The sequence below is a fragment of the Carassius gibelio genome, chromosome B22 (assembly GCF_023724105.1).
Source record: "Carassius gibelio isolate Cgi1373 ecotype wild population from Czech Republic chromosome B22, carGib1.2-hapl.c, whole genome shotgun sequence".
Taxonomy (NCBI): Eukaryota; Metazoa; Chordata; class Actinopteri; order Cypriniformes; family Cyprinidae; genus Carassius; species Carassius gibelio.
The window spans coordinates 6,961,783-6,967,436 of NC_068417.1; the positions used below are offsets into that span (position 1 = coordinate 6,961,783).

Genomic DNA, 5,654 nt, shown 5'->3' on the forward strand with positions numbered 1-5,654 from the left:
TGGGAAGCGTTCTGAGGCTCTGATGGCCAGCTCTCGGAGCACAGGAGCCACGTTGCCCTTCGCTGCTCGTAGATCGTTTGTCCCTGTGTGGATTATGATGTGCTTGTACGTTTCATTCAGATTTTTATCAGATAAGATCTGAAGAGCCTTGCTAGAGTTCGGGGACCACATTTTCTGTGCTTTCATTTTTGGAAACGAGTTTCTCGTTGATGTATTTTCCGTTGGAGTCGATGAGAAGAAGGGCTTCTGCTTGGCTGGAGTTGTGAGGAGCTGATGAAGACTGAGGCTCGTCCACTGCAGCTGATTGCTGACTGTCTAGACAGGTCAAGTGTTTAGCATCAGATCCTTTGGAAGATAAATCATGAAGCAGTTGTTTATAAGTTCATCTTTCTTTCGAAGTTCAGATTTCAAGACAGACAGTTCTTCCTGCATTTCTGTTTTAATTTCTGTGATTTGTCTTCTGAAAGTTGATTTGAGTTCCTTCAGCTCTTCTCTGGCTTGGTGAAGTTCCTTTGACATCTGCTCTTTGTTTCTCAGCAGATATTCAGTCTCTTGTTTTAAATTCATCATGTCCTTTCTAAGCTGCTCCAAGTCGCTGCTGTCTTTCAAATTGGACATGATTAATTCTCTTAGATCCACCATATCGATTTCCAGAAGTGAACATTTCTCCTTCATTTTTGACATGGGAGATTGAGTTAAGGCTGTTGCAGTTTTCTTCTTCTGGATGTCTTTTACGAGAGAAGAGTTTGTGATTATATCTATATGGTCTTGTACTAGACTTGTATTAAGACATGTCTGCTGTTTAATTTGTAAAAAGTCAGCTGAAAATGCTAGGAGGGCAGGCTCTGAGCCTTGGATCATGAGTATAAGTTCAGAGATAAAATTCTTGATTCCTCATTTCCTTCAGCATCTTCGAATACCAGGATCTGTCTGCCTTTGCAGATGCCTCTCTTTGTGGTGAAGGTGAAGTGTTGGCAGAAAGCAGTATGCCATGAGGAGCTGTTCTCGGTGTAGAAGAGCAGGTTGGTCACTGAACTGCGGTCAGGGTCAGCAAACAGTGTTTCAGGACTGTCCTTGATCTGTTTCTGTCTGTGGATCTGTCTAGAATGCTCTGAGCTCTTCTGAGGGGACAAAAAGGGGCGGGGCCTATGTGCTGCAGCGGCCATTGCTGATTTTAGAATGTAAACAAATAACTGAAAAAAACTGTCTCTTTGTTTGTTTTTGAGAGTTTTTTTGTGAACTATATACAAATATTGATCAAAATGTCCACTATATCAAAATACTGATCCAAATATGTGCACAAACAGTACAAGAAGACCAGAATGACCATCCTCATTGACATTGCCAGAGAAAACAAAAAAACATTCAAAATATTCTTCCTGAAGTAAATCTTACTGATTGTTTCAAAAAAGATGTCTTTCCTTACTTTCAAGGGCTCTTGGTTATTTGTTGCTGCTTGATGTGTGATCTTCTCCTCTGTTTCTGTGAGGTTTAGTCTGTGAGTATCTTCAGACAGCTCTCTGTCTGGAAGTGTCTCAGTTTGAGAGATCTTCTCTCTGTGGCAGTGCTGTGGCCCTTTGAGTTGCTCTCATCTGATTGTCTTCTGTTGTTGTTGTTTTCTTGGTTAATTTAAACTCTTCTTGTGAATAATATCGATTGTAGGAGGTTTCCTTGTTTAAAATATGTCTGTCTTGTTTTAAAATAATATTAAAAGTTAAATGATCAGGAGCTCATCTTGTTGCTGCTGCTACTCAATGGAACTCTCTCTCTCTCTCTCTCTCTCTCTCTCTTATCATCCATTTATTTCAGCGGGAATTAATACTAACTTGGTTCACCAGAGGGAGCAACAAGATAACAATTCATTTTGGGCCTCAGTTTAAAATTTAAATCATACAATAGATTGACTTGAAGTAAACAAATAATAATAATAATAATAAAAATATGTCTGTACTTTAGTCTGTAATCTCAAAAATAACCTTAATTTTTATATATCCCAATGATACTGAAAAAGATTTCAGTTGTAAGACAACTTGCTGTCAAATTAACTTTATATTTGTGTATTGTAATATAGTACATCACTTGGTAAGGTTGATTGAGACAGATCTACACAAGATATTTTACAGCTCAATTCATAGCTTCTGGGTATACAACATATGCAGCAAATGGGCCAGGGCAGATTGGGGGCCCACCGAGTGAGATATTTTAATCAAAAGGGGGAATTAATTCGATAAATATATCGAATCCCAAATCAGCCAATCAGTAAACCAATCAGCTGTGCCATGTGATAATGATGTCATTAGGTCAGAGTGAGTTAGAACTATCAGACTGCGCCATCTAGAGTTTCATACAAGAACTCTGTATTTCTGTCCAACACCGTCTCACCCCTCATTGTCACGTATTGACGCTTGGTCATTGCCCCCTGATGTCGACATCTGAGGCTTGAAGGTACTTCTTTGCGTCGCTTTTCAACGTAGAGATCGGTGTGCGCTGGAAAGTTTCTCTTTTCATGTTCATAATCAGGTGTGTAGTGATAAAATGTGAGTAATTCGGTGATCATCGTATATATACCATGCATTGTGTTATTGGATTAAAAAAAACTTTCAAAACGTGTTTGAATAGGCAGCGTTAGCTATTAAAAAATGTATGAAGCTGGAGTTACTATGGGATTGACTCCTTTTTGCAGCCGGCCTCTTTTTGGACCAAAATGTATTTTCGATGCTTCAAAATATTCTAACTGACCCTCTGATGTCACATGGACTACTTTGATGATGTTTTTCTTACCTTTCTGGACATGGACAGTATACCATACACACAGTTTCAATGGAGGGACTGAGAGCTCTCGGAGTAAATCTAAAACATCTTAAACTGTGTTCAGAAGATGAGTTTGGAACGACATGAGGGTGAGTTAGGGGAAAACCTGTCTAAATCACTGTTTACAGCCATACTGAAATCCCCACCTAAAATAAGAACAGCACTGGGGTATTTATTTTAACCAGTACTGTATATTTTCCCTGATATTGCCACAGTGACAGTTAACAGTCATCATCTTACAAAATAAGCTAATAGGCTAATATTTGATGGTTACATGCATTCAAGTCTATTTAGCAAATCACGAACACTTCGGCTACGTTAACTTTCCAATTAAATGCATCACAGTTGTTTTAATGTTGAACAAATAAGAATTTGATTGTCATCCATCTCCACTGGTCATCTAATTCAGTAGGTGGCATTGTCACTAAAACCCAGGGTCCTAGAAATGCGGTCTTAAAATTGCGGTCCTGATAATTCAGCCTCTGGTTTTGCAGGAAGATGCTACTCGCAGCTTTATTCACTGTCCGATCAGATATACACCGATGTGGACATTGAGCCAATAAACATAAAGAAGCAGAAACTGTAGAACAAGTATTAATACTACATCTTTATATGAATATAAATAATTTAAAGTAAGAAATAAATGCAAATCTCTGCATGTGTGTCATTTGCAATAAACATGATAGTCCAGGAAGAGTGAAAATAATAATGCAGTGTTTAAATGTATTAGGTGTGATATCTCTCTCCAGTACAGCAGGTGGCAGTAACTGTTCAGCTCGCTCGAGATCCTCCAGTAAAACCCACGAAGAAGAAGAAAACGAAAGTAACTGCAGAAAACACGCAGATAGCAAGAGAAAGCGTTGCTCGTTGAATTTGATGCATGCCATGACCTAGAAAACACTTTACATTTTCTAGCTTATAAACAAAGAATAAGCGTTTCAGATACTTAAGTTATCTTCTTAGTGGACAAGACTGCAAGTATGTTTTCAAAAAGGGGTTTTATTGAAAACGAATGTGTTTCTGAAGGTTTGTCCGTATTTCCGCTTCTGGTTTATGATGTTGATGTTGTTTTCGTGACGCGAAATCGAAAGTGTTTTTAAACAAGCAATTTCTCATTAAGACCATTTGGTTATTCTACATGGCAGTGCATTAGTTTGTAACTCACTTTATTTTATAGTGTTTTTGTTGCTGTTGCTGCTAAGTGAACATATTTCTTGATCTCATTAACCTCATCATCTCCAGGTCACACTGAACAGCAGATTGTTGTCTCAAGCCAGTGCTGATCAATGACAGTTTAGCTGCAGTCTGTCAGAGAAGAGAGGAAAGATGAGTCTCTCACAGAAACAGAGGTAAGACTGAGTCTGAGAATCATTTTAAACACTGCTGCAGTTTCAGAGGTTTGCTGGAAAAAAAACCCCATAACAAACTGTGTTTTATATTTACAAATGATTTGCAGAACTTCAGAGCTTCCTAATTAAAAATTATATTTATATCTTAAAAAGTGACCAATACATGATAAATATCTGAGAACTGAAAATCAAAATTGTTTACAGTTGCTCTTCAGCACAGGATTATGTATTTAAGTAAATTATTCCACTTCAGTGATTTTGTTTTTTAGGTCCTAAATTATTTTTCAGACATTAAGAATGACTGCACACTTAATTAAAATTTCATGCTATTTATTGTTTTAATCTTTCTATAGTGTGTGATGTATCTGTTTGTTTAAGATCTTCAAAGCTACAAAGGTCACAGTCTCCTGTAAAGTGATTTATTCTGTCTAACAGAGAACACTGATCCAGAAATGATTAAAATGCCTTGACTGAATCCAGATATTAATTTCACAAATGTGTGCATCACAATGTGAAATATTAGCGTAATGCTGTTCAAAGGTTTACACAAAGAGAAGACGAGGCTTCAGTGAGTTGTAGTGTTGTCTTCATGTTGTGGAGACGCTGTGTGTTTGGATGAGAAAGCAAACCCTCTTTGTTTAGATTCAGTGTTTAAGATTTATTAATAACTCTATTAGGGCTGTGCAAAAAATCGAATGCGATTTTCATGCGCTCCTGTAATTAGAAGTATATCTCCAGGACGTGTGTTCAGATCAGGGTTGCCAGGTTTTCACAACAAATCCTGCCCAGTTGCTTCTCAAAACTAGTCAAATCATGTTTCCAGGAGGTTCCCCGATAAAAATTGCTTTCCGGGATTAAAATATACGTTTTTTGGCATGGTTGCCTTGGTAAAATTAGAATTTTAGGGGCTAAATATCACGTTATAGGTATTGTCGCTTCGACTTGCTGACATGGAAAAACCACCGCAGACTTGGCAACACTGGTTGGGATTTACTACACAGAGCCATAATTCACTGACAAGCTACACAATTGTTTTTAAAAATGCAGGCGATTTTGAAAGCGATTTTGTGTTAGTTGTCGGTAGACTACAGCTCTGTGTAGGAACTGCCGCTCCACCTGAACCAGTGTTGCCAATCTGTGGTTGTTTTTCATGTCCGTGGTAAAATGCCAATTTTACCAAGACACCCATGCCAAAAAAACGTATATTTTAACCCCGGGAAGCAATTTTTATCGGGGAACCTCCTGGAAACATGATTGGACTAGTTTTGAGAAGCAACTGGGCAGGATTTGTTGTGAAAACCTGGCAACCCTGATCTGAATGCATGCTGGAAATATACAGCTAATTATAGGAGCGTCTTTACTGATGAGATGTGCATGAAAATCACATTCGATAGTTTTGCTCGGGCTGCAACTAACGATTATTTTGATAATCGATTAATCTGTCGATTATTTTTTACGATTAATCGATTAATCTGTCGATTATTTTTACGATTA

The 5,654-nt window shown here is 37.9% G+C and overlaps 1 long non-coding RNA gene across 1 annotated transcript; it reads left to right on the forward strand.

The window, feature by feature from the left end:
• Positions 1-3,807: 3,807 nt before the first annotated feature.
• LOC127987807 (uncharacterized) lies at positions 3,808-4,310 on the forward strand. The gene is made up of 3 exons (XR_008161421.1): positions 3,808-3,837; positions 4,054-4,160; positions 4,268-4,310. It is a non-coding gene; the product is annotated as an uncharacterized LOC127987807 (long non-coding RNA).
• Positions 4,311-5,654: the final 1,344 nt, after the last annotated feature.